Source organism: Amphiura filiformis, chromosome 3 (assembly GCF_039555335.1).
Source record: "Amphiura filiformis chromosome 3, Afil_fr2py, whole genome shotgun sequence".
Lineage (NCBI taxonomy): Eukaryota > Metazoa > Echinodermata > Ophiuroidea > Amphilepidida > Amphiuridae > Amphiura > Amphiura filiformis.
The window spans coordinates 5,102,646-5,118,333 of record NC_092630.1 but is presented as its reverse complement, the minus strand read 5'-3'; the positions used below and the strand labels follow the sequence as shown (position 1 = coordinate 5,118,333).

The 15,688-nt window shown below is 39.3% G+C and overlaps 1 protein-coding gene and 1 long non-coding RNA gene across 2 annotated transcripts in view; both read left to right on the top strand.

Annotated features, from left to right (window-relative positions):
• Positions 1-15,688, top strand: part of LOC140147922 (fibropellin-2-like) — a 91,961-nt gene that overhangs the window by 12,176 nt on the left and 64,097 nt on the right. The gene's annotated exons all lie outside the window — the stretch shown is intronic.
• On the top strand, positions 5-5,339 carry LOC140147923 (uncharacterized). Its single transcript, XR_011858418.1, has 3 exons — positions 5-151; positions 678-789; positions 5,302-5,339. It is a non-coding gene; the product is annotated as an uncharacterized lncRNA (long non-coding RNA).

Here is a 15,688-nt window from a genome sequence, read left to right as displayed (position 1 = left end):
ATGGCACAACACAGGCTACACAGCTCTAGATAACTGGTGAAAAAGTGCTTCAACGATTCTCCTTTACAGACACAGATTATCCAACCTGGTATGTTCACAGCAAATCTCGACCAGCACTGGACGGTATGAAACATTATATGGGTCAGATAAAGTGAGTGCTAGCACTGGACTATTAAAGCCATAATGTGTGATTTTCATAAAATAGATTCCTAAATGTTAGTTTTCACTTATCATCACATTGCCCCCTTTTAATTTTGAGCCAAACAAATGAAATAAAAAAAAAAATTATGATTTCACTCCAGCGCTTACAATGTGTGTATTTAGCTGCTGTTCATATTACATTGATCTATTTATATTGCACCAAGCATCGCGCAGCTGGGATGTATACATAATATGTGTGCATGAAGAAATTTGCAGCACTTATCCAAAGCATGAAAGGGTGCTCACTGCGCAGTTTACTTTAGCGTGCAAATATTAAAATAGCCAAACAATTCACTAATACATTTTGAATTTGGTACTGATCAGTCCCACCTCCCATGTAACTTTGGAGCTAGGATTCTTTTACATGTAAGTGCAGCATGGAGAAGCCCTTTTTTAGAAACCTGGAGGATAAATGCTTGTTCTTGTAAAAGGTTGCTCCATTTTATAAAATCTTATTTCTTGAATTTCCACACTAGGTGATATCAGTGATGTCAACTTGAAGTGAACTGTTTAGTAATGCAGCAACTGGCTTACAAATCAGAATGTTTACTGTTTTAGTGATGAACTCCACTGAACATCAAAAGTCCGGTATGTACAATGCGTAACTGCTTTATTGGATGAAAAAAAAGGATTAGGTCATACAGCCTAATGCAAATAGACCTCAAAATGGTCCAGAATGATTAATAAATGATACCTCAAACAATGGTCCAGAATTATACCTAGTTTTTGTTCACGGAGTGAACTTCTAATTTCACTTCCACTCACATCTATGCACAATTTATCCCCTATATACCATGTGTCTTTGAATAGCTATTGTAGCCCACCAACCTTGTGGTTAAGAGGCTGGGAAATATTTCCTCGTTTGAATGTCTTTTTCTAATCCTGCCTCACATGTCAAGAACAATTTATCCCATTTAATCTAGCAATGTGACTGTACAGTGTATGAAATAGCCTTTTTTCTAATCATATTTACTATTGGATTCTGGCCATCACATGATTATAACAGGCTTTACTGATTGGCGAGTAATTATTTACAAAGTAATGAGGCTGGGCATATAGGAGAAATACACTGGACTTTTCACTAGGCCAATTTACTACCGAAAGCCGGGGCAACTATGAGGTGGGGTCAAATAAAAATTAGTTTATATTCTTGAACATGATTTAACCATAACCTCCATTAAATTCTCTCATCTTCCCCTGGCTAGGTTAGGCTATGATAGTTGTTCCGTTATATGACCTATGACACATAACACGGCCTGTTATATGACCTCTGACACATAACATGCCCCGTTATGTGATCTATAACACATAACACGCCCTGTTATGTGTCCAATGACACATAACATGCCTATTATGTGACCTATGACACATAACGTGCCCGCTATATGACCTATGACACATAACGCACCCCGTTATGTGACCTATGACACATAACGTGCCCTGTTATGCATCCTATGACACATAATGCACCCGGTTATGTGACCTATGACACATAACGCACCCCATTATGTGACCTATGACACATAATGCGCCCTGTTATGCATCCTATGACACATGCGCCCATTTATATGACCTATATGTGACACATAACGTGCCTCATTATATGACCTGTGGCACATAACGTGCCCGTTATATGACCTATGACACATAACACGCCCGTTATGTAACATATGTCACATAACGCCCCGCTATGTGACATATGACACATAACGCTCCCCATTATGTGACCTATGACACATAACGCGCCTCGTTATATGACCTATGACACATAACGCACCCCATTATATGACCTATGACACATAATGTGCCCGTTATGTAACGTATGACACATAACGCTCCCTGTATGTGACCTATGATACATAACACGTCCGTTATGTGACCTATGACACATAATGCTCCTTTTATGTGACCTATGACACATAACGCGTCCCATTATATGACCTATGACACATAACGCGCCCCAGTATATGAACTGACACATACCGTGCCGGTTATATGACCGATGACACATAACGCACCCCGTTGTATGACATGTAATGCGCCCCATTATATGACTTATGATACATAACACGCCCGTTATATGACCTATGACACATAATGTGCCCGTTATGTGACCTATGACACATAACACGCCCGTTATGTGACATATGTGACCCGCAAATTTCCTACGATGCGGGTCCGTGTGACACGTAAAAATTGAACCAAGCAAAGAGAAGAAAATCCTAGTTTGTCGTTCCACTGGAACATCTGATTCACATAATACGTACAGCTCCCTGAGTACACTTTCATTTTAGTTTCTCATCAACTTTTCAACGCGGATCGTCGTAGCTAATTCTCTCTCTTGAAATTTCAAAGGAAAGGGTCCAGGGAGGACCCTTGAAAATTGGGAGGACCCTTGAAATTTCAAAGGCAAGGGTCCGTTATATGACGTATGACACATTACGCGCCCTGTTATATGACGCGCCTATATATGACACACCCCCTATGATACATAAAGTGCCCGTTATATGACCTATGACACATAACACACCCCATTGTATGACCTATGACACATAACGCGCCCAGTTATCTGACCTATGTCACATAACGCGCCCTGATATATGACCTATGACAACTAACATGCCCTGTTATGTGACCTATGACACATAATGCACCCGGTTATGTGACATACGACACATAACATGCCCGTTATATGACCTACTACACATAACGCCCCCCGTTATGACCTATGACACATAACGCACCCGTTATCATCGTTATGCGACCCGTTATGACCTATGACACATAATGCGCCCATTATATGACCTATGACACATAACGTGCCCGTTATGTGACCTATATACAGAGGAGAGAGAAAACAGAGCGTACCACCAGTCAAAGTCCCCGTATTGTATATGCTGAGTTCTCGCATATTCATGAGGGCCGATTGTTCTTTCGTGCCGTGTCAAACAATCACGCCAGCGCTGCGTGCCTTCGCGTACGCGATAATAGAGCATTGCATGCTTTCGTGATTACGCGATACACCATGAAAATATGCGGTAATTGAGTAGCGGTCTCGCCTGTCGCATTTCATGGAACAATCGGCCCTCATTATCAGATGATGCGGAGACTTTGACTGGTGGCATGGGCTCTGTTTTCTCTCTCCTCTGGACCTATGACACATAATGTGCCATGTTATGTGACCTATGACACATAATGTGCCATGTTATGTGACCTATAACACAAAGCGTCCCATTACATGACATCCTATGACACATAATGTGCCATGTTATGTGACCTATGACACATAATGTGCCATGTTATGTGACCTATAACACAAAGCGTCCCATTACATGACATGACACATAACGCGCCCGTTATATGACCTATGACACATAATGCATCCCGTTATATGACATGACACATAATGCGCCCAGTTATGATGTCATATAACGTGCCACGTTATATGACCTATGACACATAATGCGGCATGTTATGTGACCAATGACATATAAAGCACCCAGTTATGTGACCTATGACATATAACGTGCCCCGTTATGTGACCTATAACACATAACGTTCCCCGTTATGTGACCTATGACAGATAACACACCTGTTATATGACCTACGACACATAAACGCCCGTTATATATGACACATAATGCACCCGTTATGTGACCTATGACACATAACTTCGCCCGTTATGTGACCTATGATGCATAACGCGCCCGTTATGTGACCTATAAAGCATAACATGCCCCGTTATGTGACCTATGATACATAACGCACCCCCATATATGACCTATGACACATGACGCGCTAATTATGACCTATGACACATAACATGCCCTGTTATGTGAACTATGACACATAACGTGCCCGTTATATGACCTATGACACATAACGCACCCCGGATATGACCTATGGCCACCGAATTAGAGAAGGAGAACCGGGACTCCCTATACCGCCACGCATAATCGCGCCATCAGCTATGGGGAGAAAATTGGGGTATTCGGGTCCTTACCGACGGTGCGCGAGACGAACGAAAACAATGTGGCATCTCACCTGAAGCGTCTTGGTACTCGTGTGCAGGTCGCATCAAGTGCGTCTCTCAAATGCTCCATTCATCCATGTCGCGCTTGCATGACAACGAATGCCTCGAGTGCATTCCAAGGGAAACCGAATACCCCAAATTTTTGCTCCATGCCTGTATTAATATGGTGGTCAAGTCACGATTCTCTGTCTTTAATTCTGTGCGCTCAGTTATGTGACCTATTACATGTGACCTGACATGACACAACACGCCCTATTATATGACCTATGACACATAACGCGCCCTGATATGTGATCTATGACACATAACATGCCCGTTGTATGACCTATGACACATAACGCATCCTGTTATGTCCAGTCATGTCCATAATCATTTTGATACAGCCTGTATACCTGATCTGTGAACTTTGTCTTTAATGCCTTTTTAAAGACAATTCTTGTTTCAAGTTACACTTGCAGCTACATACTTACAGTTGAATTGTAGCTCTGTAAATCAACTACTATGTAAATTTCAGCTACTGGATAATTGTTTTGAGAATCATAAAACAAATCAAATTTCATGGAATCATTCCGGTTTTGTGATTTAAATCATGTTGAATCAAATCGCAATTTAAATCACATGACTTGTTTCAAAAAACAATTTTTGATAAATGTAAGTTAATTTCTTTCTTAAATTGATGGTTTTACCTCATCCCTAATGCTTCTACAACTTTTGGATACAATTAAAATACCTCTATGATGTCATTTTTATCTATTGCTAAAAATTCACCTTCAAGATGTAGAATGCTACAGGTTTTTTTTTATTTTTTTACCAAATATTTTCTTTGAAATTTTCACATGTAAAAAAATGTTTCAATTGTGCATTATGTCTAGCTTTCCACTGGTCTCTTTTGACTCTATCATGGGGTATAGTCCGGGGGTATAGTTCTTGGAATAAAAAAAAAATAAACAAATCAATATAAATAAAAAAGAATCAAAAAAAAAAAAAAAATATTGGATTTGAATTTTGAACAATCTGATTTTTAAAAATTAAATTTTTAATTTATATTTTGGTTTATTTCTTTACAGATGAAATTTGAACTTGTACTGGAAGGAATCATCTGCATCTAACATGCTAAAGCAAGAGATGGATCGAGATGATGATACTGTAGTGATGAGTGATGACGATGTGTAAAAGTAAATGCAAACACCTGTGCCATATAGCATGTTGGCACTTCAACTAGGTTCAAGCGAATTAAAATTTGAGGGAAAACAATTGACAGAAATAGACAACTTGTCAACAAAATGGCTGGTAGGACCTACATGTAAACATAAACATGTACCGGTACATGTACAGTAGGCCTACCTATCAATTAGGCTTAGAGGACTAGCTAGTAGTAGTCACCTGCTGTTAAACTTTTATCCCAAGGCTGAGCACAAAGAAACGTGAACAGAACTAAGTCTTCTTCCATTAAGTTTTAGAAGAGAATATGTTGATCTCAATATATACATGTATAAGTGCAATCTGGGATTATATGACATTAATCTAGATGATTATGTAGTTTTTAATGGAATTAACAAAGACCGTCCCACCGTACCACCAGATTTTCATTTATCAATTGTTACTGGTAGGAATCAGCTTTCTAAAACTGAGTGCCACAAGATGGGCTTTTTACAGCATATTGTGCCCATTTGGAACTAGTTCGCTAGTATTAATTATTAGATCCACAAATTCTGTTGCTTCATTTAAGGGTATATGATGTAGTGTTGGTCGAAGCAGCAAAAAGTATAGTTCACAGCACCTTGCGAATGGTAGTGAGCTTTAGCAACAATTGCATTGCTCAATTCATAGGGAACGTGTAGAAGAATTCAAATAACTATGTTGTGTCCTCATTTAAATAAAATTCTGTCAACCATAAGGTACCACAGAGCAATTCGAAAGAATGGTTGCGGAATCAAACTAAAGACCTTTCCCTCTGTCACTTTTAAGTCCGCAACCAAAAAAATGCTATTTCTGTTATTATTTTGAGATTTAACATCTTCAAAGCTTTAATTAGAAATACAATGTTATCAAATTTTAAAAAATGGCTAGCCCTCTTTGGTCATAGTTTCTTAGGGTTGCGTATGTGACAAAAGTTGTGGATGTGACCATGTTTTAGGTTGCCTGACCTAGATTTTGCGTTTCGAAAGATTTTTATTTTTAATTACTCAATTAATTTTTTGCATTTTTTTGGCCAAAATGTATTGATTTTGACTGGAAGTTTTGAAAATAATTCCGAACATTTTCAAAATTTGTTTCCAAAAATCAAATGTTTATTTGGGTTTTTTGCCAACAATATTAGTACTAAGAACGTTTTTGAATCTGTTCTCATGACCCTGGACATGAAGTTATGAAGTTTTAAAATGGTCTGATGGTAGTGCAAACAGGAAAATTGCAACAGTTGGGCACACTGCTAAAAATCTGTACTTTGGCAGAATAGTACAGTAGTCAAGACCACAAAGAATATTTTCAGGGTAGAAACCAAGCTGGTTAGACCCCTGGGTTAAGTTGGGTAAAAAAAAAAATGTATACGCTGGCGAAGTTACTTAATACTCGGATTAACTACCATAGCAATAAGTGAAAACAATTTTTGAATATACCGCAGCTGCACTGATACGTTCACACGGTACCTCTACATTGAACCACATCATGCTGATCACTTGCACCTGTAAGATTAGTATCTTTGAAAAGACCAGTATTATATTCAGTGATGAGTGTAACCTGCTTGTAGTGCAGCGCAATTTGTTCAAAATTGTTTTCACCTATTGCTATGGTAAGTAGTCCGATTAATTACGTAACCGCCAGCGTATAGTGGTCAAAATATCCTCTTTTGTTCCTCTAGTCCTGTGAATTAAAAAGGATAGTATAATCAACAGCATCTGCACTTCTCCCCATCAAAATGGAGATTTTTGTATCAGCAGAAAGTGCATATTTTCTAGTTTCCTATTGACCCTGATTTTAAAAATAACATTTTTTTACATAAAAATGTATCACTTGTTTTAGGTTTGGCAAACTTGTGTATTATTTTTTTTTTTTTTTTTATACACTTAATACAATTTTGGAATAGTTACTTTTGTGTGTGTTTTTGCATGTTAGAAAAATAAAATGACATTGAATAAGAATACAAAGGAGCATGTATCTATGTGTTTGTTTTCATGGTGACTGGTGCAGGGACTGGTGTTTAGGCAGTATGCAGACTCCGAGTATTAGACCTATAATATTTGATGATCTACGTTATTTAATCTAGTCCCATTCTATTTCCCAGTAATGTTTAAGTTCTAACGAATGTTTGATGACGAAAAATCGATAATATGTTACGTATAATATATGGTAGAAATATATTATCGCTTTTACGTCATCAAACATTCGTTAAACATTACTGGAAATAGAATGCCAATAGATCAAATAATGTTGATATGTTACATCACGTCTAATAAAAAGTCTGCATACGCCCTACAGGACTGATCAATTATTAGACAATTTTATGAGTGAGCTTTTTTTTCATGGAAACGTTTGATCGAACATGAAAGAAAACGCAAATTTAAAATTGATAGAAGGGTCTTTTTCTGTGGAGGCATGGGTAAAATTCGGCATTTTTTTTGCCCGAAATTGTGTAGTTTTCAGTGAAGGTTTGTTCTGATGGGGGTTGGGGCCCGGGGTGGCAAGTTTTTAGGAAAATATCCAAATTCGAAAATGATTGGTCCAACAAAATTGTCAGGAGGAATGGACACAATGATCCAGAGACGCTTACGAAGGAGTGAGCATTTCCCTCAATCATGGGCTTTGTCACCAAGCAGCAGCGAAGCTAGGACTTTTTCAGATGGGGGAAGGAGATATTTCGAATGTTTTTTTTGATTCACCCTCCCCCACAAAAAAAAAAAAAATCCTGGTGCCACCACTGGACGCATCAAATTCAAAATGGTTTTTGTGGCAGAGCTAACCGTGGAGTCAAGCACATATCCATGTATTTTTCATGAACCATGAAATGGTCTCAGCCTATTATTCTAATTTACTTTCTTCCTTACTGACGTAGTCAACAACGGTCTGAAACAGTGGACATATCTCCAAATCCGGGAGGGGGGCACTCCCACTTTGGAGGTGTCGCGTATGTAGGCCTGTTAAGAGCCCCCCTTTCAGCACCGCTGTCACCCAAAGACCCCATATTTTTTATGTACATTATGCTCTGTCACCCAAAGACCCCATATTTTTCCTTTCGATTTGTCACCCAAAGACCCTTATATACTTCTATGTGAACACCAACGAGTCATCTAAATTCAATTTTTGAGGCTTTTTTTTTCTCTCACTCAGGCCCCATTTTAAAAAGGTCATATTCTCACCAAATGCCCCTAATTTAGATCAAAACGGTTCGTCTCTCACCCAATGACCCCATAGTTTTTATATTTTGCTCTCATATGGAAAGGTTTCTAACGTTTCTCAACCATCATGCGTTCAGTTTCCACCTCGATACACCTGAGCACACATTTTCGTCCAAGAGCTTCCAAGCAGAGAACAAGCAGTGAATGTATACATCCAGTGATCATCCACCACAGTCTTTGATTACACTACGCGGTTGAGTGCATAGCAATGTGAGAGCTGTGGAGCTTCTAGCTGAAAAAATGGGCCTCTTTGATTGGTTTTTGTCGAAACCTCAAGTGTCCCCTTCATCCAATCAGAATTTTTTTTATATCAAACGAAAGCTAACACTACCCCCTAAAAACACTTTTAGTCACTAGGTCAACAGATAACGCAATTCAATGTTATAGCAAGGCGAATGTGGTAAATCTGTTGAAAACTACCTATTCAAGCACAATTGTTTCACCAAAATGAAGGTTTTAAAAGTCAAAGCCTCAAGTGTTCCTTAAAATATTTGTCAAATTTGTCAATAAATGAAACAGCACACTTATATTGTCTCTTTAAATTGCAAATCTTGTGCAATAAGTGACTATTTTCGCCTGTTTTGTCATACGGTTGTAAATTCAATGAACTATGGCTTTGCTAAAAGAGCGCTTACAAATTGATATGCACCTGAATGCCAAAAAACATGCTCTCACCCAGGGCCGCCGCTAGAGGGGGGGTATGGTGTGACACCCCCTCCAATCGTCAAATTTTTATTCAACCGTCGGCAAAATCGTTCCGTCGTCGGCAAATCGCAGAGAAAGGGGAGGAGGAGGAAGAAAAGGAAAGAAAGAGGGGAGAAGGAGAAAAAGAGGAGAGAAGAGAAGAGAAAGGGTAAAAAGAAAAATAGATAAGAGAAACGGGAGAAGAGAAGGAGAGAAAAAAGTTACATTGCACGTATAGTAGGCCTCTCAGTCGGGTCGATCGGAAGTAGGTCTTATAATAATCATAGGCCTGCAATTATTTTAGGCATTGCTTGAAGGCGGGTCCTCGTCCTAAAAACATGTGAAAATTACTGCCGGCCCGCCGATATGCAGGGCCCGTCGTCACATTTTGTCGCCAAAGTCAGTATTAGGTATGGGCGGCCATGAGGGCCAAAAGGGTCTCAAAATCACACACGGGTCTCAAAAGTACAATAAGGTCTCAAAAACACACAAAGGTCTCAGAAATAAACACATAATAAGGTCTCAAACGTATAATAAGGTCTCAAAAACACATAAAGGTCTCAGAAATAAACACACAATAAGGTCTCAAAAGTATAATAAGGTCTCAAAAACAGAGAAAGGTCTCAGAAACAAACACACAACAAGGTCTCAATAGTACAATAAGGTCTCAAAAATAGAGAAAGGTCTCAAATACAGAGAAAGGTCTCAAAAACAGAGAAAGGTCTCAAAAACAGAAAAAGGTTTCAAAAACAGAGGAAGGTCTCAAAAACAGAGAAAGGTCTCAAAAACAGAGAAAGGTCTCAAAAACAGAGAAAGGTCTCAAAAACAGAGAAAGGTCTCAAAAACAGAGAAAGGTCTCAAAAACAGAAAAAGGTCTCAAAACACGTTATGGTCTCAAAAACACGTTATGGTCTCAAAAACACGTTATGGTCTCAAAAACACGTTATGGTCTCAAAACACGTTATGGTCTCAAAAACACGTTATGGTCTCAAAAACACATTATGGTCCCAAAACACGTTATGGTCTCAAAAACACGTTATGGTCTCAAAAAACAGAGAAAGGTCTCAAAAACAGAGAAAGGTCTCAAAACAGGGACAGGTCTCAAATACAGAGAAAGGTCTCAAACACAGAATGGTCTCAAAAACAGAGAAAGGTCTCAGAGACATATACCTCGGAGACATAGACGGCACATAACGGTCGGTTGACTTTGTAATACCTGATTTGAGACCTAGACGTGTTTTTGAGACATGAACGTGTTTTGACACCCTTTTGGCACACACGGCTGCCCATAGTATTCCTCGAGCGTTGACCCTTTTGGCCCCAGCGGCCGCGCCGTGAGTGCCAAAAGGGTCTCAAAAGTACGTCTTGGTCTCAAAAACACATCTTGGTCTCAAAAACACGTCTAGGTCTCAAATCAGGTATTACAACCGACCGTATATATATGCAGTACCGCATACAGTACTGCAACATCCGCTTGCAGTCCCGTATGGCCAATTTTTGGTGTATTTCCGTATGGGGAACTGCAATATGTTTGGTGTAGGCCTATTTCCGCATGGGGAAATGCAATTTTTGGTACATTTCCGAATTTGATGTATTAATCAAAAGTTTAAGTCAAATGGCTACGTGCTTTGACATGCAAAAGTTAAAAGGGCATTTCGTGATCCACAGCCTCATCCCCCCACTTTTTCAACAAAAAAAGTTGAGATTTTTATACCATTGGGAACTTTTGGCTACATAATGTTTATGTACTAAATATTTCTTGCAGATTAATTCATTTAGCAAAAATATCGTGACATGAAAAATTTGAATTTTGTTCTGGTACCGGTATACCACATTACCAGATCGAAATTACAACAGTGGCCTATGGAGCAGTGTAATACACATAATCATGCATAACTCGCAAACGCAAAATCGGATTGAAATTTTGTGAATAAGCTTTTTTCGTGGATATCTACTGTAAAATGTCATAAAAAAGGATGCTAGTATCACATGCTAAATTAAGGGACCGCTCATTATTAATGCAGGAGGGGGGGGCGGGAAAATGTTGAGCTTTATGGGTGAAAAATACCTAACCCCCTATTGCGATGAATCAATTTCATGTACCCCCCTATTGAATCAAACAAAATCACATAACCCCCGCTTCAAGCAAACTTAAATATTAATTAATTCAGTCACAGAGATTGGGATTTTGACATTGGGGTGATGGGGTGGTAAACAATTTCTTGAAGTCATAGGGAATCCAGCTCTTTTTGGCGACAAAATAAGTGTATTGTACAAATGCGCGCGAAGCGCGAGGACATTTTTGCAATTTTGAAGCTGAATTGATGAAATTTGATGCAAAAGTGGAATAAATTCGCGCGAAGTGCACAAAAATTTGCAATTTTGTGACTAAAATTACCAAATTATTATAAGGTTAATATGGTCAGAAACCCACATAGGCCTACAGGTGATTGTATGGACCATCTCCTTGGCCAAATAGGAGGGAATTTAACCCACACCCATCCCCATGGATCTACCCCTATGCCAATAGATCTACTTTTGATCTTGAAATTTATAGGTGTGTGCTTGGAGGTGGGGTGGTCAAAATGTGGTGAGGAGTGAGAGGTGTGTGTAGCATATGGCAGTGGCGTAGATTTCTTTTTTGACATTGGGGGGATGGGGTAGGAAAAAGAAAATATTTCTTGAACTTGGTATAGTGAATCCAGCACATTTTGGCTATTGACAATGTTTATAACTACAAATGTGCGTGAAGCGCGCAAATTTTTGCCCCAATTGAAGCTAAAATGGTGACATATGGTGCAAAATGGGAACAATTTTGTTCAAGTCAAGTAACTGTTAGACAATTATGTATGGTATGATTGATATTGTTACTGTATGCAAGACCTTCCAGGATTCTTGGTATTAAAAATAGTGAATGACTGTTATTATTTCACATGACCCCCCTATCAGGAAAAATTAAATCACATAACCCCCCTGTTTGTCAAAGTGAAAATCACATAACCCCCCTACATTTTTCCCGCCCCCCCACATTAATAATGAGCGGTCCCTAAGTTACTAAGCTCATCACAATATAGGCCCTATCATACTTATTGGGTTAGATGGTTTGTTAATATCTACACCACATTTCGCCATACAGCATTTTAGAAACGCTTGCTGTTAGAATAAGAAAAAATTTAATTGTAATTATTGCACATTCTAGGGAAGCGTGGTTACCTTTTTTAAAATAACCGAGTGAGAGGGTTTTCAAGAAAATATTTTTCCTGTCAAAACTGAAGAATCCTCTGTATAAAAAAAAAAATATGAATATTAACTGCACATCATATATAACGATTCGTGATACCCAATTGTGGCACATTTGATGTCGTTTTATGAGGCAGAGAATTTTATTTCAATTTTATATACGCCAAAATATTTTTTTAATTGAGCGAGAATGGCGATAGAAAAAACGTTGAAAAGGCCATGTATAAATTACATTAGACCCAACCAATGATAACTGTTTCGTTTTTATGGTAATCTAATCTTTTATTTCCTGAAATAAAATTAGGGGTCTAATGTGGATTAATTGTGTAATTGACGAAAACATCGACGTGTATAAAATAAGCTACAAGAACAATGGTAGGCCACGCCACATTGATAATCTATGCTTTTAGTATACGGCGAGTTCGTAGCGCACGTGTGAATCAAAATCGATTATAGGCCTACTGTGATGTACCCTGTATAATTGTGTATCATGACATAGGGTAAGTTACCTTTATAATCATGCAATAGTTTGTTTATTATTACATCTGGGGAAAACCCAGATGACTGCAATAACAACATCATTAATCAAGACTATTTATGTCAAGGGAAAATCCCTGAGATAGTAAAGTGAACTGAAATAGTGGGAAAAACCCACAGGAAGTGATGTAATGTTAAAGGTGAATGTCTATTATTAGAACATTGGGAAAATCCCAGATTTGCTTCAAAACATCATGGCCGCCCATAATTAAGACCAGTGTTAAGACGGACTCCGTGCTGACTTCAACATCGATACATGCATGCTTTAATTGTGAGTCTCAAGTCTTGTAAAGCAATGATAGTGTAAAAATGATGCACGAAATGGCTTCAATTGGACCTTCATTTTCCAACCTCAAACACCCCTCCGTAGTGGATAAACAAATGGCCATTTTCGCTTCTGCTTTCAACATTTGCCAGTTTAGGGCCTTCGTTTAACAGAATTTATACACTTACAATAATAGGGAAAACTTGTCCACGAAAGGCTTCAAACTAAAATTTTACACACTAATAATAGTGCCAAAATGGTCCACCAAATCGCTTCAATTAGGTCTTCATTTTGCAAAAGTTTCTTACTTCTCAGGGGTGATCATTCCCCCCTCAGCAACCCCCTGCGTAGTGCACAAACAAAACGAGTGGCCATTTTCGCTTCTGCTTTCGACATTTGCCAATTTATGTTAAACACAATTTATAGGCCTACAATAATGACTCTTACACCCCCCTAATGAAAAAGGTCTGGCGACGCCCTGCTCTCACCCAATGACCCCATATTATGCTGAACCATGAAATGGTATCAGCATATATTAGTGTATGTTATAGGGCCTACTTATACTTACTTGCTTACTTAAATAATACATAGGCCTACTTACCAACCTTTTGGTCTGAAATGGACATATCTTTATGCCACGATGGTATGAACCCCGCAATGGTGTCAAATGAAAGAGGAAGAAGTTAACAATATAATAAAAATATTTTTCCACCCGGGTGGCACTCATAATAAGCCCTGGGTCAATATTTTATCATTACTCGTTGACTGCCGATAAACGTCCCAATAAATCGGACTTAGTCACCGGTCAGTTCTCATGATAGATATCCATGGCTAACGATGGTTAACTATGAAAACATGTTAAAGGACATCAAGAAAATTTTCTAAGTTATTTATTTTGAGCTCTTTCGAGTATCGACGAGTAATGGATATATTCTGTAGATTTAGGTTTTGTCTGTGACTGCTAATGTGAGGCCGTCGTAGGTCGTACGGGGCTCAAACTCGGTGGGTGGGTGTAGCTTTGTCCTGGCAAGAAGAAGTTTATGTTCGTTAAGTCATCCGACCCCGGGGCCCCCTCCCAGGGGTCATTTGAGGTCAAATGACTAAAAACTGTCATATGTGCATGAAACTAGGTCGTACGGGACTCAAACTCGGTGGGTGGGTGACGTTCTGTCCTGGCAAGAAGATGTTTATGTTCGTTAAGTCATCCGACCCCGGGGCCCCCCCCCAGGGGTCACTTGAGGTCAAATGACTAAAAACTGTCATATGGGCATGAAACTAGGTCGTACGGGACTCAAACTCGGTGGGTGGGTGTAGTTCTGTCCTGGCAAGAAGATGTTTATGTTCGTTAAGTCGTCCGACCCCGGGGCTCCCTCCCAGGGGTCATTTGAGGTCAAATGACTAAAAACTGTCATATGGGCATGAAACTAGTTCCTACGGGGCTCAAACTCGGTGGGTGGGTGTAGTTCTGTCCTGGCAAGAAGATGTCTATGTTCGTTAAGTCATCCGACCACGGGGCCCCCCTCCCAGGGGTCATTTGAGGTCAAATGACTAAAAACTGTCATATGGGCATGAAACTAGGTCGTACGGGGCTCAAACTCGGTGGGTGGGTATAGTTCTGTGCTGGCAAGAAGATGTTTATGTTCGTTAAGTCATCTGACCACGGGGTCCCCTCCCAGGGGTCATCTAAGAAGTACAGTCAACATTTAAAGCAACATTTTTTGAAGGTCATTTTGGGGTCATCCAAGGTCACCACGGGTCATCTGAGGTCAAATTAGTAAAAGCTCATATATGGGCATGAAACTTGGTAGGTACAGTCAACATTTAGAGTTATAAGTTTAGGTCATTTTGGGGTCATCCAATGTCACCCTGGGGTCATCTGAGGTCAAATTAGTAAAAATTGTCATATGGGCATGTCACCATCAGCCTGGTAATCGCGCCCAGCCGAGAACCGCCAAATATGGGTAACCGCCTAGTCCATTTTACAACTGATGCATCAATGACTATGTTCATCATGTCATATAGAGGCCTTGCATGCTATCATCCCGTAAATATGGCGGACTACTCAAATGCATTCAACAAAAGCATGATTGCAATCTACCGTGACAGTTCGTCTCACACATAATCCTGCACTACGATCAAATCGGTTGATGACAACATTTGATTGAATGGACTGCACTCCGCCATAACTACGGTGAAGGACACCGGTTGAAAACCTTTGTTTGGAGCCAATCAATAATTTCATGCAGGGCCTCTATTGTATCATTCTCACATAGATATAGAAATACTAAATTCGTTCACTATCTATATTTTTACTTCTAGTAGAGCTCCAATCTA